Source organism: Notechis scutatus, chromosome 2 (genome assembly GCF_049901735.1).
Source record: "Notechis scutatus isolate UNSWTSFEM ecotype Mainland chromosome 2, rNotScu1.2, whole genome shotgun sequence".
In the NCBI taxonomy this organism is placed as follows: domain Eukaryota; kingdom Metazoa; phylum Chordata; class Lepidosauria; order Squamata; family Elapidae; genus Notechis; species Notechis scutatus.
In genome coordinates, this window is record NC_142010.1 from 194,891,498 (window position 1) to 194,918,108 (window position 26,611).

Consider the following 26,611-nt stretch of genomic DNA (forward strand, 5'->3'; position numbering starts at 1 on the left):
GAGTCTGCTTTTTACGTGGAAGTGTGGTGGTGGCATCTCCTGTGGCCCTCGTGGGTGTGGGTCTGGTGTCATTCATCATGTTAGGTACTCGTCTGTTCATGAGGCGGGTTTCCAAATGGCTGGTAAGCGTGAATAAAAGAGATGACACCTCCCGCTTACCAGCCATTTGGAAACCCGCCCTCATGAACAGACGAGTACCTAACATGATGAATGACAATGTATATATATATATTTGTTTTCTTAAGTTTTCACGGGTACTTACATGTATGGTATTCAGCTTTGTTCAGGTATTTTCCCACGTCATTATGGTTGTGCTTTTAAAGTTGTACATATATATTATTTAAATGATTATTCTATTTTCTCTTAGATTTATAAATAATCTATTTATAATTTTTATGGAGTTGGAAGTCTATAAATATTGCAAATAAAATAAATACTATTGAGCTCAAAATTTGTGTTGCTAAGTGAAACATTTGTTGAGTTTGCCACATTTTACAACTTTTCTTGCCACACTTGTTAAGTGAATCATTGCATTTGTTAAGTTAGTAACAGGTTGTTAAATGAATCTGGCTTCCCCATTGACTGTGCTTATCAGAAGGTCAAAAAGGTGATCACATGACCCCAGGACACTGCAACTATCATAAATACATGCCAGTTGCCAAGTGTCTGTTTTAAGTTTGGCGTGCAGGAGTAAAGAGGCGGAGGCTTTATTGAAATAAAGTAACACAGCCGTGACTTGCTGCAAGCTAACCAGGCAGCTGGCTGACAGAGAACAGCTGATTCCGTTTGACAGCTCCTTTTATACTCAGCTGTCAAACGGAATCAGCCAATCAGGGAAGGCTCCGGCTCCTGCTCAAAGAGTGAAGTCTTCTGCAAGCTGCAGCAGTCTGAATTTTCATCATATGACTAGTAAGATGCTGCTGGTTGTAAGTGGAAGACTATATGAAGTTAAAGTGCTTTCTAATGCACTTTGGCAGCAGTACCTCTTCTTCCAAAGAACAGTAGCAACTTGTTTGTGAGACTATTTATTTCTACCCAGGGCTCTGGGAACTCCCAAGTCTTGATAAAAGTCCCCAAAGAACTGAAACAGAATGTGTATGCTCCCCAGTTGTATCAATTTTGTTTTTCCACTTTAATCACTCTTGTTAACATTTGTTAATGTTAGACATTTTATCTCTGGTTTTAAAATAGTACTAAGGTCTTCAGAAACATCTGTTCAGCACTGCAAGGTTTCTTGTATTTTCTCAAATTACATTAAAAATTATGTAATTTCTTGAAGTAAACAGTAAGACCAATCCTGGAGGTGAAATAACTAATCCCAGTTGAACCTTTCTGCTTAATTGTGTCCCCAAGTACTTAATCTTTTAATACTGAAAAACATAATTTAATTACATGTCTTTATGTTGAAAGAAAACATTGAGAGTCAATGGAGAACAGAAGAACAGAATATGCCATATCTCTGTTGTTGTGAGAATATATTTGGTTTATGTTAAGTTACTATCTTAAAAAACCCTCATTCATTTACAGAAAGATTAGACATAGTCAAATAATTATTGTTTTGACATTCTGTATTAATCATGTACTTGCTTCTGTTAATAATTCCAAAACAAATAATACTTATTCTGGAAGAAACCACTTACAAACAGTAGCAATATAATGGAATAGTTTTATGTTAACTGCTATACAATTTTCTCTTGAAGTCTATAATGCTATTTTCTATGTATTCCTGCTTTTAAATGTCAAGTAAATAAACTATTCATCCATTGATTCTATGCCACATTTCTTATAAATAGAAATGTACATATGGGTTCTCAACCTGTTAGCAGTGTTCTAACTTTTCCATAGTTAGAATTAAATCGCATTAAGTTACTTAAAATATTGTATGAGCATAATTACCCTCTTCTAATGCCCACTGAGTCTATAGAAAATGGTAATTTCACCAAGTGTGATAGAATAGGTTTAGAAACTTTATCATATGATAGCAATATACCAACAGTTCTAGATTTTTTAACTTAGTATTGTTCTTTTGCAAGTTCTATCTGTGGATTTCTGAATGCTTTTAATAATGTTTTTTTTAAAAGTGGGGCTCGCAGTGTCATTGTTGGCGAGAGCCAGACCAAGCTGCAGGTCTCAAAAGTCCTGGAACCCCCTGAGCTGCTGAACCCATCCTTTAAGAGATAGCAATCTGTACTGCCCGCAATGGCTTTCCGGCTCCGAGCATTGCATGGTACAAGAACAGGAAAGCCCTGCTCCCCAAAGATGAAGAAACAGGGATCCACGCCACAGTCATCACAGAATCCAGCGGGCTGATCACCATCTGCAGCATGCTTTTGGCCCGAGTCGCCAAAGAGGATCGCGAGGCCCAGTTTCATTGCCAAGTCAATTGTACCCTGATGGGGACAAACAAGACCACCATGTCAGAGAGCTTCCACATCAATGTTTTGTACCTCGATGTGCCCACCATCTTCTCAGTTGGACCCCAGGAACCAGCGGAAGGAGAAGACCTGATCCTGACCTGCTTCATCACAGGATACGGACCCTTGAAATCCAGTGGAAAAAGAAAGGGAAGCTCATTGGAGATGGTGCGGTCCTGAACTTGACTTCCATCACCTATGAGAAAACAGGCAATTACACCTGTGTGGGTGGCAATGCCAGACTTCCCAAGTTGGGTGCGGTCCTGGCACATTATTATTGCAGTTTGAGCAAAGCCCCAGAAGGTGCCCGTGGAGCAAAATCTGAGTGTCCGGGAAGGGGAGGTGATGGATCTGACCTGCACCTTCTACTCAATGCCTCAGATGAACATCTCCTGCAGTACAAGTAATGGTGCGGAGCATACATCCAGACAGGAATACCACTACAACAGCACTCTGTCCGTGCTGGTCACCAAGGAAATCCTTACATCAGGTCTCAACTGCACTGGTGAAAATGTGTTGGGGTCAGAGAATTAGCACTTTCCACTCTGGCTGAAAACCAAAGTCTATTCTGAAAAACCGGAGACCAGAGTGCAGGAGAGCAAAGGAGTGATCATCTTAGCCGTCATCTTTCTGCTGATCTTTGCCATCCTGGGGGCCGTCCTTTACTTCCTGCACAAGAAAGGCAAGCTGGCTTGCGCACTCTGGCAAACAAGAAATAGAGGGTTCTTCTGAAATGCTTCCCACCTGTTTCTGCTTCTGTGGACTCGGATATATTTTTCACGATGGTTGTTTGGTATGCAGCTCTTCCTCCTTCTGTCTCCCGAGGCCATGACTGTCCAATCTCTTCTTGAAAGCCTCCATATTTTTGAAGCACAGCCAGGATGGCTAATTTCCACCAATCCCTTGAAAATGTGGAAGAAAAGCCTGGAGGAGCTGGGAAAATGGAAATGTGCGGAAGATGGTTGAGCAGAAATGAATGTTTGCAGCTTACGGACCTCATTCAGAGCTGGTCGAGGAAGAAGAGAATTGAGGCCGTGGTGATTTGGGCAAGCATTCAAGATCAAAAAGGTCACCTTAATCTCCTGAAGTTGGAGGAGGCCATGAAGGAAGTCCACGAGGACTTCAAGACATTGAGGTCCTACAAGGAGGAATTGGTTTCATTATTACCCTGATAAAGACATCCTACAACTCACCCTCAAAACATTATGGGTTCAGCGGAAAGAGTTGGTCCTTGGTTCTCAAGAGGTTTGCTTCTCCAGAAGATCCACTCGCTATGCCCAACAAGTCTGTCTTCAAGACCAAGAAGAGGACTTCAAGTAACCAGCCAGAGACCATCCAAAGCAGCTGAGGGTAGATTGGTCAGTTTGGCCCTGGAGAGACCAAAAAAGAGACACTTGAGAAGTCTCCTTTGTTTATGTGGGAAAAAGAAGAAAAAATAAGAATGTTTACCAGAAAGCTATCCAGCAAAGTTAACTGTTCTCCATTCGCTAATGGCGTTGGTTGTTCTATGTTAGTAAATCAAGAGTTGTTATTGGTTTTTTAGTGTTTGGAAAAATCATTCCTCTGCAGTTGTTTGTAGCAGGATTAAACCTCATGGGCCATGTTAAAAAACAAACAAACGGGCACTTCCGGTTTGTCGGCTTCGCGAGCGGCAGGGATTTGCGAAGCTGCGCGATCCCTGCTGCGCTAGCCGCTTTTGGGGCTCTGATCCGGACGGGTACGGAGCTAGGCTGCCCTGCAGGGGCAGCTGAAGGTAGGGGGGATCCGGAGAGGGGTTTGGGGGTGTTGCAGACCCCCTCCCCGGCCGGCAGAACCCCCTTTTCCCAAGACGGTGCAGCGGCGGTCCGTAATGGCCGCCACAAAGAAGCTGGCAGCCGGGTAAGAATGCGCAGGAGGAAGTGGAGAAAGTTTTTGAAAGGAGAAAGTTTTTCTTGGTTCCTAGGACTCTAAGACATATTTAACAAAATTCCTGAAAAGTATGACTTTCTGAATGATACCTTCTAGAAGAGGAAAAAAGCGGCAGTTTGGTGGTGCTGAAAGGAAAGCTTACCCTCCTTTCCTACGGAATAAATAAGTGGATATTAAGAAACCTATTTTTTTTAGGGTGAAAACTGGCTTTAAGCGATGAGTGGGAAGGGAGAGGACTAAAAAAAAATATTGGTATGCTAAGACTGTTGGAGGAGATGCCTTAAGGATTTGAAGACTAAAATATATTGCAATAAGACTTTAAGAAACAGATTTGGACTTTCTTTGTCTCTGATTGATACTACCCCAGAAGGAGAAAGTGAGAACTCTGCCTTGGTTTGGACTGATTGATAACTTTGGGACTGTTTTATTTTTTCTTTGGAATATTCTGGTTGTTGTAAGAAGAAAGAAGGGGAAAAGAAAAGAAAAGATTTATAATGGCTCTTTCTATTGAGGAACTGAGAAAAGATTATGAACAAGCAAAAAAAAATGGTAAAGCTGGTTTGAAAGAAGCCTTCCTTTTTTTAGAAATGGCGCTTATTAACTATCAACAAACATTACAACAGATGAAGACAGCAGAAGAAGAAGAAGGAAAGGAAGCCATTTTTAATAAATCTCAGAACTCGACCAAGAAAGAAGTAAGAGGGAAAGGAAGAGAAATAAAGGACTTAAGATTTAAAAAAACACTTAAGAAAGGGAAAAATAAGGTGCAAAATCAATATAATGATAGTAAACAAAAGGGAAAAGGAACACGACAGAGAAGGGAAGCCAGTAAGGCAGAGGCTAGAAGAAGGGGGGTAGAAAGGTTTGTTGGGAGAAGAAAGGAAGGGAAAAGGTGGAGAAAAGCTACAAAGTTTTGAAATTAAATGGGAAAAAAGGAATCTTTTTTAGGGATAAAGGATAAAGTATAATTTCTTCAAAAAGATTTTGCAAGGTACATAAGATGATATTGTAGTATTGTATTAGAAATAGAAAACTTAAATGGTTTAAGAGTTGATAAGAGATTAAAATGGTGAAATGTTTAATAATGATTGGTTTTAAAATTTAATAATATGACGGGAGGTTTAGAATATTGAGTTTTAATTAAAGAGTTTAATAAGATTATGGTATTGATGTTATTATAAAATTTCTATTATAGTATTTGTTTTTAATATTTAGATTTATTGTTTAACTATGTATTTAATTATTCTGGATGTACTATTTAGATAGAATGTACCAAGCAAAATCGGATTGGGTATTGGGCGTTATTTTAAAGGTTAATTTGATTAATTTAGGGGGGAGATAGAAAGGCATCATACTCTGATTAGTGATTTCAGGAGAAACTTCTTTTTTTTTTTAAAGGAACGAGACAAAGGGACAATAAAGAATGGACAAAAGATACAAATATAATGACTCAAATTAAGATGATTAATTAAGATAGAATTAAGAAGAGTGAAATATGTGGAGAAGTTAATATAAAAGACTTAGAATGGTAAATAAAATAAGTAATGATATGTAAGATGAGCATGAATATAATTGAAGTCCATGAAGAGAGAGATACCTGGGTCCAAGTTACTTTCCAAAAAGATTTTTTTTATGTTTTGTGTGTTGTGTGTATATGTTTTTTTTTTTTTTGGGGGAGAATTAATAAAACCTTGCAGAAATATAGAATGAGAATAATGGTAACTAAGTCAGAAAGAAATAGATGAAATAATAATAATGAAATTGAATAAGAGTAAAGAGAAGTAAAGAGAAATTGGATAAGAGGTTTTTGTATGTTTATATGGAAATGGTTTAAAATAATTATAGTTTATCTGACTTGTTAAATTTATAATGGAAAGAGGTTTAAACATGTAATGGATAATGATGATTTGTGTGTTTTGAAAATTAATAAAACTTGTTTAAAACAAACAAACAAACAAACAAACAAACAATGTTTTGAAACCAATATTCACAACTTTGGGATTAAAAAAAATATTTCTGCCCATTACTTTTCGTAATCCAGAGCAATTAGATGTAAAATATTACTTGCTTGAAATTTATAGCTTTTAACAGTATGAGATACTGTACAGTACCATTTAGTGGTGAAGGTGTTAGATTGGCAATGGAGAGCTATATGGAAGCTTTCTGGGTGAGCCAGGCCAGTTACTTTCTTGCAGATAGGGCAGTGATATCTCTGTATATAGAGGTAGCCCTTGACTTACATCCATTCATTTAATGATCATGTGAAATAACAATGGCACTGAAAAAAAGTAACAAATACAGCATACCACTGGTCACGTGATCAGAAATCAGGTTAGCAGTTGGCATGTATTTACGATGGTTATAGCATTCTGGGGTCATTTATTTGCAACCTTTCCAGCCAGCTTCCAATAAGCAAAGTTAATGGGGAAAGGTGGATTTACTTAATGACAGTGTGATTCACTTAATTGCAATGATTCACTTAATAACTGTGGCAAAAATGATCATAAAATCGGACATGATTTTTTCCATAAACTGGGCAAAGAGTCATTTAACTCCATCGACCTGCGTGATTCACCTGGGAGCCATTTTAGACACAGTAGAAGGGAAGGTTTTCTTCTCTCCAGATAGGCAAGAGAACATTAGACAATTAACTTGGGAGATCAGAACATTCAAACAGGTACCCCTGGCTCACTTATCTAAATTGTTGGGGGAAATGATCTTGTGCATCTCTATTGTTCCCTGGGCCCAGCTTCACGCCAGAACCCTGCAATGGTTCCTGCTTCTGTACCAATGGTCAGGAAGAAGCAATTCCATATCCCAGGTCACTGTAACATCAAAGGTCCTGGTATCCCTTCTCTAGTGGACCAGGCCAACCATCAAGAAGGGTTGCTATTTCAAGGAACCCCGCAGACTGCCCATCACAACAGATGCCAGCCTGTTTGGATGGGGAGCACACTGCCAGTCCCTCACAGCTCAAGGTCGTTGGTCCACAACAGAACAATTGTGCAGCATAAATTGGCTGGAGCTCAGAGCAGTCCATCTGGCTCTTTGCAGCTTCCTTCCACAGATTTGGACCCAGCACGTTCTCATCTTAACCGACAACATTATAATGAAGGCCCCACATCAACAGACGGGGGGCACACATTCGAGGCAACTCATGAGGGAAATGTGCCTTTGGGCAGAAAACAACCTGCTCTCCATTCAGGGTGGAGCACATATCGGGTCTGTCAAACACCCAGGCAGACTGGTTGAGCAGGGCCATGGTCGATCATTCGGAGTGGCACCTGCATCCAAGTCTGCTTGAGGAAGCGGCCCTGAGATTCAGTCAACCAGTCATAGACTTGTTCGCCTCTCCCCTCAACTCACAACTCCTGAAGTTCATCTCCAGGTACCCATCTCAAGGAGCAGAAAGCCCCCAGGCCTTCTATATGCATTCCCTCCACTTCCAGTGATTCCCAAAATAGTCCAAAAACTTCTAGAAGAGAGAGTGGAACTGTTGTTGGTGGTACCATACTGGCCCAGGTGACTGTGGTTCGCAGATCTCAGGGATCTGTCATCAGCGACACCATAGAGAATTCTGCTGGACAGAGTCTTGTTCACCCAAGATCCAGTTCAACATCCGGACCCTCAATGGCTCAACCTAGCCATATAAAGATTGAATGGAGACGTGTGAAGGGAGAGAAACTTTCAAACTAAGTCATCTTTACCATTCAAGGAGCCAGGCGCCCTTCAACAAATTATGTATACAATGCCACATGGACTATTTTTGTAGGTGGTGTGTTAAATCTCACATTGACCCCACCTCTCCATCAGTGGCACAAGTGTTAGAGTTCTTACAAGAGGGCCTAGACAAGGATCTGTCTCCAAACACCTTGCGAAGACAGATGGCAGCCTTAGCTTTGGTGGTCACCTGGGGAGACCTGCAGTCCATTGCTCACCACCCATGCATACGCAGCTTCATCCGTCGTGCCACAAATTTACGGCCCCCAGTGGTGCACTGTTATCCCACTTGGAACTTCAACAAGGTTCTCACCAGGAAGCCCCCCTTTTAGCCCCTGAAGACCACGAGTCTCCATTTTCTAATGTACAAAGTGGTTTTCTTAGTAGCAATAACATCAGCAAGATGAATTTTGGAACTAGCCACCTTATCAGTTAGACATGACCTCTGTATCTTTCATTCTGACAGAATGGTTCTTCATCCAGATCCAACGTTCAGCCCAAAAATAAATTTGGCTTTCCTCAGAGCACAGCAACTTCTACTCCCGAACTTTTGTCCGAGGCCAACACAGGGCCTTGAATGCCAATGGCATTGACTAGACATGAGACACGCTCTATGCGTATATTTAGACTGTACAGCAGGTTTTAGGAAGACAGAGGCTCGTTTTGTTTCTTTGCAACCTACCACTCAGGGACACAAGGTCCTCTTTGATGATTGGCAGGTGGTTGAGAGCCACGGTCACTAAGATTTACGAACCTCAATCACTGCCAGTGCCCAGGGGCATGACAGTACATTTGACCTGGAGCACTGCAAGGTTGGCGGCATGGGCCACAAAAGCGCCAATAGTGGAAATTTGTAGGGCGGCAACATGGGCCTCGCTGTCGCCTTTCATCAGACACTATAAGATTGATGTGTTCACCTCTGCAGAGGCCTCTTTTGGTATGAGAGTTTTACAACAGGTCCACAGGGACCAAGAGGGGACTCCAAACCAGATGGAGACCCTCCCATAGGACACGCCAAGCTTTGGTATGTCGCAATCAATGGATGCTCTGAACAGCTCATCTGGAGAAGGGGCATTGGTACTTACCTGATACGCCCTTTCTCTGTGAGCTGTGAAGAGCATCCATCCCCACGCAGATTCTATCTGGTGGGGTCCTGTTCAGGCCAACCATTAGTGAGGGTGAAGGAAAAGAAGGTTTCATCACTTGGACTTCACCAAAACTAGGGATGCTAAGGAGGAGTCCCGTGGAGGAGGAGGAGCGTCCACACAATTAAGCCCTGTTTATAAGATGAGAGACAGAAGCATCTCCCAATCAGTGGATGCTCTTCACAGCTCACAGAGAAAGGGCGTACCAGGTAAGTACCAATGCCCCTTTTGGTGGCCATATATTACCTATTACTAATAAATCTTATCCAGATTGAATGGGAAAATCCTTCCAAAGATTTTATATTCTTTCCTTTTCAATATATTGCTTTTACCTTTGAAAAGCATACAGGGATATTAACTTCAGTTTAGTTTAAGTATTCTTTGTTAAACAGGCATTTGTTTCAAGTATTTGATAACTATATTCAAATATAGGTAAATATATTTTTATTTACAGTATTGAATTTAACTGAATTTTAAAGAGTCAGCTTTTCAGATTTTTTTTTTACATTTTTTGCCCTCCTTTATTATTTTTATAAATAAGTAAAGGTGGCAAATGTAGCTAATATTTCCTATTCCTATTTTCCCTGAGAACAGTAGCCCTTTGTGATGAAATGAGCTAAGAGTGAGGAACTGGCCCAAAGTCACCCATATAGTTTTCGTGCCTAAGGTAGGAATAGAAGTCATGGTCTCCTGGTTTCCAGCCTGGTGCCTTAACTAGTACACCTATAGTTCTACCGTGTTTCTCCAATAATGCGCCCCCCCAATAGGAAGACCCAGCATGTTTTCTAGGCATAAAATGAAATTAAGCCCCTCCCCCAATTTAGGCCTATTTTAAAGCATGCAAAATTGGGGGGGGGGAGGCAGGGAGAACTTGCCATTAGGAGCACCCCGCGGGCAGCTGTGCCTCGCCATCAGCCGCTCCTAACAGCCGATCATAGCGGAGCGTGGAGGGCTCCCTACCCACACCAAGCACCTTTGCTGCAGACCCGGGTCAGCAGGTGGGTGGCGTCAGTGTGGATGTCCGCCAGTAGCATTTCAGCTGCTTCTCAGGCCTCCATAGCTTCCATGGTTCCCACCGGTGCTGGCACCTCTCTCGCCAGCGGTGTCTCCAAAAACAGCGTCTGAGTTGCTCCCGCTTTCCCCCCATCCCCGTAACAACAGGAAAAAAACATTTTGAGGTACCCGGGAGCACCGCACACTGTGTTTTGGTTTAATCCCGAGCAGCTGGGTAGGCGTGAGAAGAGCCGAGCGAGCGTATCTGCTGCTGCTACCCTTGGTGCTCCAGCCTCGGGCTCTGCAAGTTTCCAAAAGTCCCAGTGTGCAGGCCATTCCTGCATTCCAAGCATGCCCAGGCCGAGCTGCAGCTGTCCCTCTATCACCAATGCCATCTCCAACAACAGCGGCAGCAGCGGCGGGAACCATGGAAGTTACTGATGCAGCTCCCCCACCTGAGAAGTGGCTGAAACGCAGCGCGTGGCCCTCCCAGGTACCTCAAAATATTTTTTTTCCTGTTACGGGGATGGGGGAAAAGCGGGAGTGACTCAGATACTGTTGTTGGAAATGGCGCTGGCGAGAGAGGCACCAGCACTGGCAGGAACAATGGAAGCTATGGAGGCCTGAGAAGCAGCTGAAACGCTGCCGGCGAACTTCGCCGCCGCCCGCCTGCTGACCTGGGTCTACAGCAAAGGCGCTTGGCGGGGGTAGGGAGCCCTCCACGCTCTGCCGTGATTGGCCATTCGGAGTGGCTGGTGGCGAGGCGTAGCTGCCCGCGGGGCGCCCTAAGTGAGGGTGCACGGGGAAAAATAATTAATTCACCCCTGAAAAGACATCCTAGCCATTTTTGGGGGGCTCCAAAAAAAATAAGACCCAGCCTTATTATATAAGAAACACAGTATATTTATGTATAGGCCTTTCTAATATAGGTAGCAATACAATACTGCTTTAGTCAACAATATCCTATTATATATAATATTGCAACATTATATAGATGATATAGCATTTGAATATAGATTATTATCTAATATATGGAATATTATATATATTAGATGTTCCTGCATTTTAATGACTGTAACATTAAGCAAATGCCATGTTTCCCAATCTTCGCTTTCTTAAAACTTTTTCACAAATAAAATCTATCCAAATAGGTACTTTGAATTTTCACTCTTGTATCCCTTCATCCTTTCCATGATTAAATATAACAAGACAATGTAATGGAAAATGACAATTTATTCCTCTGATGTCTTGGATTTTTCTGAAGACTTTTTTGTCTTCCAGGCCAGGTCCCCTTTCATCTCTTTTTAAAATAATTGACCACAAAACAACAAATCTCTGCCTCAAGCCTTCCTCTTTCTGGCTGAGTTCAGTTGATGGGCTGACATGGAGATAATCAATTCTTCAAGAAGAAGGATACACAGAACAGAAAGGTTCTGATTCAAATTCCCAATCAGAGCAGTGTCTTATGGTGTTGCAATTTGACAGCTTGAGAAGAGGATGCGGAAAGGGAGTGAAAGTAGGCATGTACCATTACTGCTTATGCCCAATTAATTTGTGATCGATGGAATGGAAGGGACTGGAGTTGAGAACAGAGACAATTTACTGTGGGAAGAAGCGAGTTGTGGTTTTGTTTGTTTTGTTTACTTTAGAGTAAGCTCAGAGAATCTAATCCAAATCAGAACTCTTAACATAAGCAAGGTAGGCTTTAACTTACCTCCTTCCTTCATTGTAGCCCTAATCAGCCCTGTACCAATTCTTGCATTTACCATTTATGACTACAAGAATTAATCCATTTTTTTTTCAGCCTAGGACCACCTTAAGATCAGGGTAAAATACATACTGTGGAGCCTCGGGTTGCGACCATAATCCATTCTCAGACTCTGGTTGCTACCCAGTTTGGTTTTGTCTGGAAGCATGACTGATTGCGCATGTGCACAGTAAAAAAAATGGCGCTGAAGGGGAAATTGTCGTGGAAAGGGAATCTTTCCATGCTGATTTTGTTCACTACCCGATTTTTGAATCGTGACCCCATTCAAAAATCAGGTGGATTTTTTGTTCGCCACTCAATTTGGTCACAAACAGGAGCGTTCGTGACCCGAGGTTCTACTGTACTTTTGGATTTTGGATGTAGTAGAAATGCTTAGAATTTTGCCATCCTGTAAATAATATCAGTTATATTCTTATTTTAATTTGCTTTCCCAGAGTGGTTGCAATTGTATGCCTTTTATTTGGAGGAGGGAAAAGCCCATTGCATTGGCTGTTTACTACTTCCTTGATTTTGAAACAAAACAAAAGTTGCCTTTTATGACTCATTCTTACCTGTGATTTATGTAATGGTACTTTACAGTCTCATAAAGAAAATAAACCTATGGTATTTGATGGTACATTCTGAGTTCTCTCCACCAAGCAGAGTAATTTAGAACAAATAATAGGTATATTTGGCTATTTTGATGAGGATATTTCTTAAAAACTAGAATTTTATTTAGATAAAACTTTGAGTTGCATATGATTATGGTCAAATATATAACTCATGAAAATGGAAAATAATTTATAATAAAATGAGTTTTCAAATATGGATGCATTAGATTTGGAAAGATCCCACTGAATTCAGAATTAAGATGTACTGTATTTAGAAAAAAGCAGATAGTATGCAAGCAAACAATCATTCCAAATGGCTGTCAAATCGTAAGTCCTATGTTTCCTGTTTATTTATTTATTTGATTTGTCAATCGCTTACAAGATAATAGGTATAAGTATAAACATGAGTAAGAATACAGAAAATAGGTATGAATAAATGGGGACAATAGAACAGGGATGGTAGGCACAATTGTGCACTTATGCACGCCCCTTATAGACCTCTTAGGAAGAGGGTGAGGTCAATAGTAGATAGTTTGAGGTTAAAGAAGTTGGAGTTAGAGGATGTAACAACAGAGTGAATTGCAGGCATTTACCACTCTCTTGCTGAAGTCATACTTTCTGCAATCAAGTTTGGAGTGGTTTACATTGAGTTTGTATCTGTTGTGTGCTCTTGTATTATTGTGGTTGAAGCTGAAGTAGTCATTGACTGGTAGGACATGACTATTACATACTAGGACATTTGATTACATCAGCTGCATTGTTTACTTTATTTAGCAATAGCAATATTACTTAGACTTATATACCATTTCACAGTGCTTTGCAGCCCTCTCTAAGTGGTTTACAGAGTCAGGATATTGCCTCCAACAATCTGGGTCCCAATTTTACCCATGTCTGAAGGATGGAAGGCTGAGTCAACCTTGAGCCTGGTGAGATTTGAACTGCCAAATTGCAATCAGTTGGCAGTCAGCAGAAGTAGCCTGCAATACTACACGTTCTAACTACTGCATCACCGTGGCTCCTTTAGCTTGAGATTTTAAAGTAAACAATTTAATATTAGTCTGTGAAATGTTTAACAAAGATTAAATACTTAAAAATACATTATGAAACATATTTTTAAAAACATAATCTTCAAGAGTGCTTAGGTCCATAACCTTATTTGTAGGACTATGCAGAGATCTGGATTTGAATGGTAAAATGTAAGTTTGAGCGTACATGGATTTGTGCACTGTACCTGTCATGAACACCAAGCCTTCTGCAAGCTTAGAAAAAGAATTCTTGGTTTAAGATGTTTCTGATAGGGCTATAACTGCCCTTATCCGTATTGCTTTTCAAATCCAGTTAATGGCAGAACTCCAATTCATATACACATGTTAAGCTTAATAATAGTATTATAATACTTTATTGGAAATAGTAACAATTATTTTGCTGAATGGCTTCACATATTCATTAACATACTTTGACTGACTTAATGTAGGTGTAGTAATAGACTGAGACCTTCATATGACTCCTTGCAACTTACTTTCAATGTCTAAAGATATGCAGCCTATGACTGGTTATATATAAATATTGTAAATAAATAAATCCTGTTTGTTGCTTTGAGAGAAAATCAGGGTCTAAGATATCCATTAATGTATTTTTCATCTGACAGGTCATCAATCATATCAGAGAAATATGGTAGCAAATTGTTGATATTCAGCATATTTAATTTTTTTAAAAAACAACCCAAGACTTAAAATAGATGCACTGAGTCTTTGATAAGCATAAAATAGCTATTTTGAGTACAAGTAATCATCCAAAAAACAGAATAAAATGCCTTTGTCTATTCTATCACATCATCACATCCTTGCTCTCTGGGGCATTCAGAGGCCATAAAAAGATTGTTCATCCTGCATTTGGAATTGGACATCAGCCTACATAATAAGCAAAGACTCTGGTAAACTAGAAAATTTTATTCCTTTGGATTCTTATGTTTCCTGATATTGTTACATCTTCTTTCAGGATTTCCAGAATGAACATACTTTAAATTTCTGCTCTGAACACACATTCACTCTATTATCTAAAAAACGATAGAAAACAGATTGCATGCATATAAAGAGCAAATTAATAGAAATAGATCTAAAATGACCTATTGTTTATTATGAATTTTTATGGAACTGGTAATGGAAACAAAAATGAAAGGAAGTTTTGAATGTGTGATATTGAATGAGTGACGATGCAGTGTCAAGAGTAGATGTGGAAAAAATGGATCTGAAAGAAAAGGAAACAAGAGAAAGAAATGAAAATGAAAATGGAATGACTGGAAAGCAAATTTCAAATCTAATGTGAAAAAAAATATCAGATGGTATATTAGTTACCCAAAACAATGAACTGGAAGCAGATATATAGAATGAGGATGGTGCTAGATCAAAGTAAAAAAAAATGTTGCTGAGTGCCACAGAAGTATGGGGGTTTATGCCAATGGAAAATATGGAAAAGAATTCTGGGAGGAATAATGAAATGAAAAGTTCTGAATGAAATACTCCTTCCATCATCCCCTCTATTAAATGTCATCCCACTTTTTTTATCAGTATAATATTTAATTCCATTTGTGCCACAGGAGAATCCTTGATTCTCTTCCTCTGCTTCTCTGATGTGGTTGTGTTTAATTTCTATTAAAATAGTCCTTCAATCCAAACTGTTCCTTAGTCTGTTTTTAACTGCATTTGTTGTCAGTTACCATTTTTGTTCTATACACATAATATTTTAATGAATTCTTATTTATGTAGTAATTCTTCTATTTCTCCAGATCGGTGTCGACAGGATCCAGGCATGGGATATATATATTCAACTCTGTTTGGTTATAGACTGAATAGAAAAACCCTTTGGGCCACCATCCGCAGTTCTTCTATTCAGTCTCAGCTGAGATACACTGCACAATGAGATACATAATGCACAATGAGATACAGGCACAATGGGTCCACAATATGAAGTTGTGCAAAGACCTTCCTAGCCAGGGTTGCTGCTTGCAGGTGTTATGAGTCCAGGCGGACCTCCCAGGTTGTGCACATTGTTTGTGGGGCAGTGCAGCCCTATCCAGCACCAGAAATGGTATAGTCCTAGAACCAGAATATACCAAAACTCGAAGCCATTAGTCTTTCTAATCAGCTGTCAGAGAAAATTGGAATAAGATTCCCAGATGTGACAGCTAGTGCAGTCAAAAATGAAATTGGATACATTAAATATTATACACTTGTGTGTGTGTGTGTGTGTGTGTGTGTGTGTGTTACTTCTTTTTATTACACCACGCCTAGTTAGATATGTATATGCTTAATAAATAATTGTTCATTATATTTTGAAATTTGTAACTATATGATACTTAAAATATATTTATTGTTTCAGGTTGTCCAGAAAGTGGATTTTGCTTTTACTGCTTTCATTTTGGTGAGTTTTTCATATTCTTTTCAATTATAATGACTTTCATGATCACATTGAATCAATTTATTCCTGTTTCCCAGATTGAAAGAAACTGATTCCATTTAACTTCTGCTCTTCAAAATTCTCAGGTTTAAATCATTACGATAGAAATAAGAGTTATATTTTGTATTCCATTAAGGTATCTATCACTAATATATGAACAATGACAAAGAATAATTAGGTTGTATATCATCTTTTAAAAGATTTTGCTGGTGACTTAGCAAATGTTAAACTGCTGAACCTTTGGCATGCAAATACTTAAAGAGCTTGAATCATTTAAGGACTTTCAAAAATCAAGGACTAGCAAAAAATTTAGAGGACTTTTTTTTGGAATTTGAACTGCTGCATTAAAAAAAAAATCAAGTGCTTTTTGTCCGAAGTGTTACATGTGAAATGAAACCAGTGTAATATAAATGCATCATCTTCTCTTCTTGCTTTTCAATTTAGTGGCATATTCTGTAACATGAGTTGTGAATTTCAAAGAGAAGGAAGTGTTGGCACTCAGGTTGTTAAATTAACAATACCTATTCCACCTGCCATGTGTGTCAGGACCCACTGTCTGTGTACTTCCTTGCAAAATATGAAGTACTATTTAAGTCAAGAAAAATGTTTCTTTTCTCACTATCTGACACTATCTTTGAAATCACTTGATAAGTTTGAAATGTCTTTTAAAATTTTATTTGGAGCAGTTTGGCATTATTACTTTTGAACCATTCATTGTGCTGCATTATTTATTTTGTAGAGAGAAAAATAATAGTCCTAAACTTTATTTTTTGGAGGGAAATCAGGATGCAATATTAATGTTTTTAGTTTCTATTGCAATATTAATATTAATGTTCTCTCTCCTTGTTTACCTATACTAATTTTGGAAACCTGTTGTCAAAAAGAAGTTTAATTCTTTTGCTTTACTAAGAAATACCGTGTTTCTCCAACAATACGGCCTCCACCAATAGGAAGACCCAGCATGTTTTCTAGGCATAAAATCAAATTAAGCCCCTCCCCAAATTTAGGCCTAGTTTAAAACATGCAAAATAGGGGAAGGGTGGGGGACTTGCCATTTGGAGTGCCGTTGGAGCTACCACCGCCATTTGGAGTGCCCTTGGAGCTGCCTCTGCCATTTGGAGCCGCCGCCGCTGTTTGGAGCTGCCTCTGCCGTTTGGAGCTGCTGCCGCCGTTTGGAGCCGCCGCCGCCGTTTGAAGCTGCCGCTTCGCGTTTGAGCACTACCGCTGTTTGGAGCACCACCGCCACTCCAAACACGGCGGCAGCTCCAACGCGGAAGTGGCAGCTCCAACGACGGGCGGCAGCCCAACGGCGGCGGTGGCTCGCTTCCGTGTTTGGAGCTGCCTCTGCCGTTTGGAGCCGCCGGCCGTTTGGAGTGCCGCCGTCACGTTTGGAGCTGCTGCTTCCGTGTTTGAGCTGCCACCGTGTTTGGAGTGGCGGTGGTGCTCCAAACAGCGATAGTGCTCCAAACGCGGAAGCGGCAGCTTCAAACGGCGGCGGTGGCTCCAAACGGCGGCAGCAGCTCCAAACGGCAGAGGCAGCTCCAAACGGCAGAGGCAGCTCCAATGGTATTCCAAACAGCGGCGGCAGCTCCAAATGGCGAAATACATTGTATTATAAGATAACTTACCTGATGTACAAGTTGTACATTATTAAAAATGAGAGATGAGAGCACAGATTTAATTATTTATTGACTTACGATTATAAGCTTTCAGATGAAAAAATTACATACTCTTCAGAATGTATTATAACTTAAATTTATACTACAAAGATCAATTATTTTTTTTCAATGTAACATTTTTAAAAGTGAAATGAATATAAAAATGGGAAATTAATTTCATTGTTTCAAAATTAAATCTAAAAGTAAAAATATCAAATATTTGAGAACCTGGTAAAACAATCTTCCAAAACTTAGTGCTTTGAGCTATTGGTAGTCTTCTATATTATTTTAAATATTTTGTTTGAATTTATCTTTTTTAAAAAACAACATAAATATACATAAATATTCATATGACAAATTATTTTAATTTCTAGCTGCAGTAGTTTAAGTAGTTTGTAAGATTTTTAGCTTAACTTTCCTCTTATTAGGAAATAATCAGGTTTTCTTATAAGTAGTAACCTGGAAAAAAAAACTGAAATCAGAGTATTAAATAAAGATTATAACCTGTAGGAACTTGCAGTACTATATATAAGATAAATTGAAAGGGAAAAAAACTTGACAGTAGGCCTAATAGAAGAGAGTAGATAAAACAGGTGTAGATTGTGTTGTAATAAATGAGTAACATGGCTGGAAAAAACTGATTGAGTAGCAAGGCTGGCAGGACTGTGCCATACTTTGGATTCAAAGACAAAGAATATGAAGGAGTATGAGTATAACACTTGTCTATAGGCTCTTAAACGAAAATATCGTTTTCTGGTCTTTGACTGTGTTAAAGTACAATACTGGGAAATGTAAGAAATTGGAGGATTCTACATGTGCATCCTGACATGTTCAAAGCACCTTTTTTGCCTTCAACTATGAAGTCCAGTCTACAATATTGATAATGGGGAAAAGGTTTTTAAAAATATACTGAGGCATAATGTGTTGTACACCCTGCAAAAATGTATATACAAGAAGATTTAAAGTCTTTTGCTAACATTTCAAAAATTAGGTAGACGTTTGCTAGTAAAGTTATCTGATATAACTCTACTAGCATGAACTTGCAAACATAGAGAATATGGTGTGTGTGCTGGTATAAAAAGATACAGAATCTCTTGTCTAACAATATTTTTAATTCATAAGGCCCACTATGGAAATGCAGCAAAATTAAATATGGGCACATAGAAGGGAGTAATAATCTTATTAAACTTCTTGTTTCACTGAGGTTATAATCTCTGTTTTCATGGACCTAATAGATCATTCAAAGAAAGAGAAAACTTACAGGCCAGATATTCTGAAGGAAAGAAGAAGTCAAATGATTTTCATTTATATCTCAGCAAAGCAGTTAAGCATTCCTGGTGCCACTTGAAATGGGAATCCTGTTATTTATTAATTTTGCAGGATCCAATCTGGGTCACTCATCGGGACCAGAGGTTTATTCTTCTGAGCTTTCAGACTCATGTCCATCCTCGGGGAACTTCTTTTTAGCGAAATGTGTGCTTTGGGCTATTCTATGTGCCTTACTGGATGTGACTTTTTATTGTTAGATTGGGATGCTTGATGTCCAGCTGTTAAGTCATTGGCTGTTGTATCCCTGTGTCTCCTAAGTACCTGATAAAAGCATAGTAAATCAGCACTGCTGTTGACTGACAAGGAGCCCGTTTCCCAGGCTTCAGTCATTTATTTATTTATTTATTCATTCGTTCGTTTGTTTGTTTATTCATTTAATATATATCTACTTTTCCATTTGTAGGTAGAATGTGCAAGGAGCCTAATGTTTTTATTTACAAAAATATTTTTATGGTTTCCCTGTGATCCCTCTGTAGTTTTCTGGACAGCCAGCTATTTAGTCTTATGTGAACTGAATATTATATAATGTGCAATTTTGAGAAGGAAGTCTTCTGTGTATGTAGACTGTAAGCCATATATGCACACATGCATTTATACATTTATATGGCTGTCAAACAATGTGATGCAGGTTGCCGTACGAAAGTGGAAAAAAATAAAACCCTAAGATATGAAATAACATATCACACAGAAATGTGTATTTTCCACCCCTCGTATGGCTAAGTATAATGCAATGCTTAGTTTATGTGTTATGTGTTGACAGGTTCACCTATTTTGATTCCAAAACAAATCTTTAAAAGAATGAATGTTTATTCAACTATGTTCTGTATGCAAAAAAAGTGGCATATTATCCAGATTGCAGCTGCTTATAAATATTGATGAAATCAATAAACAAGGCTGTTTTAGATTACCCAGTTGAAATATTGATCATAATATCTATCTATCATCCCAAATTAAATCAGTGGATAAAAAAAAACCACAAGAAACTTTCAAATAAAAAAATCTACAGAATTCTCCTCCACGCTGCGATTCCAGGAATGGGTTAGACTTCTCTCTCTGATGTCACTGAGCTGAGTCTACCACAGTATAAAAAGCCAACCTCTGCTGTTAGTCCCAGCTTTTTGACTCAGCTCCTTGAAGTCATAGCTAGTGTCTCTGGAGTCTTGCTAGCAGCTAACTTTGCCTAACTTCAAAAAAGGAAGCAAACATCACCAGTGCAGCTCCCAGGGACCCAGTAGAGCTGAGCCTTCAACGTCTCATCTTTGATCGCAAAGGCTCTGATGTTGATTACTGTGACTATGGGCTGGGAGAGCTTGGCTGAGCTTCCCACACAGCCCTGGCTTGGTGCGCAGCCCAGGAGTCCCCAACAGTGAATTTGGAAAGTGCGGGCCGGAAGAGCTCGGCTGAGCCTCCCACGCACCTCTTTGCCACACAAGCCCGGATCATGTTCAGCACTCCACAGTTGTTTTTCAGGGCACCTAGTATTTTTTCAACTGGGCCGGGTCCATAGACTGCCCTTTGAGTAGGGTTTTCTGTCAGCTTCCGAGCACATGGCAGTCGGCCATTTTGGATTGAGCAATTAGCCAGTGCCACATGCCTCAAAGCTAATGGCGTCCTCAGTGGCAGCGAGATGCCTCTTGTGGTTATGCAATTGGCAAACAGACTCACGTCACAAATGGAAGCTAGCGTCTGCTCCATGCTCGGGGGAGAATCTGTTTGGGGTGGCCCTGAAACCTTACCTGGTGGAGACCAGGGATAAAAGGAAGATCCTTTCATCGGCAAGCAAGAGGTTGGAATTTCCCCAGATACCATATTCCTGATCTCCCTCCTTTCGGCCCAAGCCCAGCTCTCGTTTTCTTCAGGGCCAGAGGTCATTCCCTCCTCATCAAGAGCAGCAACCTGACCGAGCCGGCAGATAGCAGCAGTTCTCTGGAAAATGGCCCTTTCGAGGAGGAGGTCATTCGTTCCGACACTCCAAATGGCTGCAGTTCCTTCCCTCCCATCGGAGGTTGTCTGGCCTTCTTTGCCTCATTATTCCTGATGGGAGGAATCAACATCAGATGCCTGGGTTCTCAGTATGGTGAGATCAGGTCTTCAACTTGAGTTCCTCTCCTCTCCTCCGAAGTTCTTTGTTCACTGTCCAATATCTTGGGGCAGGTCCAGACGGGCCCTCATGGAATCAGCCATTCAGCACCTGGTGAACATCAGAGCCATACAGCCAGTTTCAATGGATCAACGGGGGCTGGGGGTGCTGGGGGGTGGAGAGCAATTCTTGAACTCAAGTTTTTGAACAAGTTCATTCCCTACAGGCACTTCAGGATGCAGTCCCTCCACTCTATACTGCAGAGTGTTCAGGAGGGTGACCTCCTCTCATCCATAGACCTCACAGAGGCATACCTCCATATTCAGATCTGGCCCCTTCATCGCCGGTTCCTGCACTTCTGTTACAACAACAGGCACTATCAGACCAGGTCCTTCCATTTCACCTCTTATCGGTCCCCAGGGCAGCATTGGCAGCATCCTTTTGAGCTCTACCCGTGAGGGTCCAATGCTACCTGGACGATATACTGATCCTGTCAACTTCCGTCCACTCAGCCAACCATGACCTTCAAACCACGATGCGGCTCTTGCAGGCACATGGGTTCTCCATATATTTCAACAAGTCATCTTCTACCAACAAGTCATCTTCTACATCTGGAGATGATCAACGACACGACCCTCTGAGGTCTTTCTTTTCCCGGATCGGCAAGAGAGTCTTAATGACTTGATAAACCAGGTTCAACAACACCATACTATTCCTGTCTCTACTGTCACAGCTGCTTGGGAAGACAATTTCCTGCATCGACATAGTGCTGTGGGCTCGTCTCCATGCCCAAGCCCTACAATGGTTCCTGCTACCATTTCAACAGGCGGGAATCAGCCACTCGGACATCAGGATCCAAATTCCTCCACAGACCCTTCGTTCCTTCCGGTGGTGGCAGTCCCAAGCTATCAGGAAAGGCGATACGTTCAAGGAACCAGACAGAATCATGGTCACAACAGAGGCCAACCTTTATGGCTGGAGGGCTCATCTGCAAAGTGAGATTGCTCAGGGTCGCTGGTCCCAGGCAGACGGGTCCCACCCCATCAATTTGCTAGAACTCAAGGCTATCTTCCTGGCCTTGAGACACTTCCAGGACAAGGTGACAGGGTCCCATGTGTTGATCATGACAGACGATGTGGCTGCCAACAGGCAGGGTGGGACCTGGTCCAAATCCTTGATGCAGGAAGCCGAACGGCTGGGAGGTGGGCAGAGAGACACCTTCTCCCCCTCAGGGCAGACCACATCTTGGGGTCAGCAACACCCAGGCCGACTGGCTGAGTTGGACCGAAGTCAACCACTCAGAGTGGAGCTTCATCCATCCCTATTCCAGGAACAGTCCAATAGTTTCAGATCCCCATAGTGGACCTATTCACCACTCCCCAGAATGCAGAGATAGGCAGGTTCTTCATCAGGTTTCCTACCCAGGGAGTGGAGGACACCAATGCACTTTGGAGTAGGTGGCCTCCAGGTCATAGACCAGATAACAGAAATTCCCAGTCTTTTCGGAGGGGTTCCTTTTGTCCCTTCTATCAGGGACAATATTCTCCAAGATTCCAGAGGGCATCTGGATTCAAGAATGCCCAGCAATCAGAAAGATCAGACTTCGGAGACAGCAACCAGAGGGGAGGGCAAGGCAAAAGGCCGTTCCATAGGGAAGGAAACAGTAGTTTCCGATGCCCAAAATAGACTCAGGTCCTACGCCCCCATTGGCAGACAGCTGTAACTCTTTGCAGACCACTGGGATTCCTCTACCTCGGATTCCTGGGTTAGAGACACCATCAGATTTGGCCTGGCTCTAGAACTCCAATCCACACCCCCAACATGCCCTCTCTCCAGGAACCCTGTTTTTTACGACGTGCCCTCTCTCCAGGAACCCTGTTAAAAGGGACCTGATGGAAACAGCTATCAACCACCTACTGGAGATCCGTGCCATCCAACCAGTGTCCCCGGATCAGCAAGGGGTGATCTTCGTTCCGAAGAGTTCAGGGGTGGAGGGCAATTTTGGATTTAAAATGACTCAATCGTTCCCTGGTCTATCGAAAGTTTAAGATGAGTACATTGCAATCCCATTCTGCTTAGCATAAGACAGGGCAACGTTCTAACTTCCATTGACTTAACAGAGGCATACCTACACATTCCAATTAAACTGTCACACAGCAAATTTCTAAGATTTTGTTACAACAATCAACATTTTCAGTACGCTGCTCTACCCTGTGGTCTGTCATCTGCTCCAAGGACTCTTACAAAGATTCTTGCAGCTCTGGCCGCCCATCTCAGGGTACATCTGTTAGACTGCCGTGTTACCCTGATGACATTTTGCTTTTGTCATCATCAACCCAACAGGCAGAAATAGATACTCAAATTACCTTGCAAACCCTCCAACAACATGGTTTCTCCATTAATTGGGCAAAGAGTCATTTATCTCCATCGACTCTCTTAATTCACCTGGGTACCATTATAGATACAGTGGAAGGGAAGGTTTTCCTCTCCCTAGAGAGGCAGGAGAGCATTAGAAAATTAGCTCAGGAGATCAGGACACTTAAGCGGGTTCCCCTGGCCTCTTGTCTAAATTATTGGGGAAAATGATATCCTGTATCTCTATTATCCCATGGGCCCGATTCCATGTTAGATCCCTACAATGGTATTTACTTCCATACCAATGGTCAGGAAGAAGCAACTCCAAGGCCCACGTCATTGTACCATTGAAGGTCCTGATATCCATGCACTGGTGTATCGTTCTAACCATCAACAAAGGTTGCCCCTTCAAAGAACCCCACAGACTCACCATCACTATAGATGACAGCCTGTTTGGATGGGGAGCACACTTCCAGTCCCTCACGGCTCAAGGGCATTGGTCAACAGCAGAACAACTCTGCAGCATAAACTGGTTGGAGCTCAGAGCAGTCCATCTGGCTCTTTGCAGTTTCCTTCCACAGATTCGGGCAAAGAACATTTTGATACTAACTGACAATGTCATGACAAAGGCCCATATAAACAGGCAAGGGGGTACCCATTCGAGACAACTCATGAGGGAATCAGAGTGACTGTGCCTTTGGGCAGAAAGGAATTTGCTCTCCATCAAGGAAGAGCACATCTCAGGCCTGTCAAACACCCAGGCAGACTGGTTGAGCAGGACCACAGTAGATCAATCAGAGTGGCGCCTGCACTCGAGTTTCAGGAAGCAGTACAAAAATTCAATCAACCGGTCATAGATCTATTCGCTTCTCCACTGTACTCACAGCTCCCAAAGTTCATCTCGAGATACCCAACTCAGAGAGCGGAGAACATCAACATTCTACATTGCCTTTGGCCCCCAGGACTTCTGTATGCCTTTCTCTCTCTCCCAGTAATTCCCAGGGTAGTCCAAAAACTTTTGGAAGAAAGAGCGGAACTGTTGTTGGTGACCCCATACTGGCCCAGGAGGCCATGGTTTGCAAATTTCAGGGGTCTGTCAACAGAAGAACCTTGGAGGATTCTGCCGCACAGAGTTTCGCTCACCCATGGACCGATTCAACACCTGGACCCTCAATGGCTACACCTAGCCATATGGAGGTTGAGCAGAGACATCTGAGAAGCAAAAATTTCTTGAACAGAGTAATCACCACCACCCAAGTGGCCCGATGCCCTTCAACAAACTGCATATATGCCACATGGAACATTTTCTATAACTGCTGTGTTAAATCTAACATTGACCTCATCTCTCCATCAGTGGCACAAGTATTGGAGTTCCTTCAAGGGGTCTCGACAAAGGTCTCTCACCGAACACCTTGAGATGACAGGTGGCTTCAGTAGTTTCAGTCGTGACCTGGAGAGGTCTACGATCTGTCTCACACCACCCATGCATGCAGAGCTTTATTCAGGGTGCCACGAATTTACGCTCTCTGGTGGTGCACCTACCTGGGACCTTAACAAGGTCCTCACAGCTCTCACGAAGGGCCCCTTCGAACCACTGAAAACCACGAGTCTCCACCTTCTCACATACAAGGTAGTTTTCCTAGTAGCAATAACATCAGCATGACGTATCTCGGAACTAACAGCCTTATCAGCCTGACAAGACCTCTGTATTTTTCATTCTGACTGAGTGGTTCGTTGTCCAGACCCTACATTCATCCCGAAAATTAATTCGGCTTTCCACAGGGCATAAGAACTTGTTCTCCCAAACTTCTGCCTGAGACTGTCTTGGGCTAGAACATCAATGGCATCATCTAGATGTCAGGAGAGCTCTCCGTATGTATTTAAACTGAATGGCTCCTTTCAGGAAGATGTAGGTGCTTGTTTCCTTTCAGCCAACCACTCAGGGACACAAAGTCTCATCTTCAACTATAGGCAGATAGCTGAAAGCCGCAATCACTAAGGCGTATGAGACTCAATCATTACCAGTGCCTAAGGGCGTAACAGTGCATTTGACCAGGAGCGCTGCAACTTCAGCTGTGTGGGCCACACAAGCACCAATATCAGAAATATGTCAGGTGACAACATGAGCATCTAGCCCCACCCAATTTCCATCTGGTGGGATCCTGTTCTGGCCAACGATTAACCAAGGTAAAAAAAGGCGAGGGTTACATCATCTTCGCCAAGGGGAAGCTAAGGAGGAGCCCATGGAGGAGGAAGAGCATCCTATCAATTAAGCCCAGCCTATCTGAGCAGAGACTAAGCACCTCCCCACTACTGGATGCTCGTCGCAGCTCACAGAGAACAGGTGTATCAGGTGCCCTTTCTAAGGTGTCCCGGGACCCTACATCTGCTTCAGTCCCAGATGTGTTGATCTTCCTACAAAAAGGTCTAGATAAACGGCTTTTGCCAAAGTGGCAGCTTTGTCTTCAAAATTGTCGTGGAATAATTATACTTCTCTATTCCACCACCCATCAGTGTGCAGATTTTTGAGGGGAACCTCAAATCTGCATCCCCCGGTAGTTCATAGATATCCCACTTGGGATCTCCCAAAGGTACTTCAGGCCCTGAAGGGACCCCCTTTTGAACCTTTAAGATCAGTGGGCCTAGGTTTTTTGACCCTCAAGGTGGCCTTTATGGTGGCTATCACGTCGGCCAGAAGGGTTTCTGAGTTGATGGCCCTCTCAGTGAGGCAAGATTTGTGCATCTTTCATGAGAACAGAGTAGTGTTACTTTTAGACCCTTTCTTTATTCCAAAGATCAATTCTTGGTTCCACAGGGCACAAGACATAGTCCTACCGGATTTCTGCCCTAAGCCTCAACATGAGTTGAAACACAAGTGGCATAGGTTGGATGTGCGGAGAGCTCTCTGTATATATGTTAAACGTACTGCTACTTTTCACAAGATAGAAGCAATGTTTGTGTCCTTCCAATAGGCTTCCTTGAGGAGTAAGGCTTCCTCATCCGTGATGGGCAGATGGATCAGGGCCTACAAAACAAATCTCTTCCAGTTCCCAAGAAACTCACAGCTCACTCTACTAGGAGTGTAATGACCTTGGCTGCCTGGGCTACCCAGGTGCCTATTGAGGAGATTTGCAAGGCGGCTCTGGGCATCGCCTTCTCCATTTTTCCAGCACTATCGGCTGGACTCCTTTGCCT

General features: G+C 41.7%; 1 protein-coding gene and 1 pseudogene across 28 annotated transcripts in view; both read left to right on the plus strand.

Annotated features, from left to right (window-relative positions):
• Nucleotides 1-26,611, plus strand: part of PTPRD (protein tyrosine phosphatase receptor type D) — a 1,313,296-nt gene that overhangs the window by 167,499 nt on the left and 1,119,186 nt on the right. For all 28 annotated transcript variants that reach the window (XM_087957701.1, XM_087957705.1, XM_087957708.1 and 25 more), the window contains one exon: nt 15,917-15,958. The gene's annotated coding sequence lies outside the window, so the exon portion shown is untranslated. The remainder of the gene's footprint in view (nt 1-15,916; nt 15,959-26,611) is intronic.
• Nucleotides 2,157-22,421, plus strand: LOC113414404 (cell surface glycoprotein MUC18-like; annotated as a pseudogene).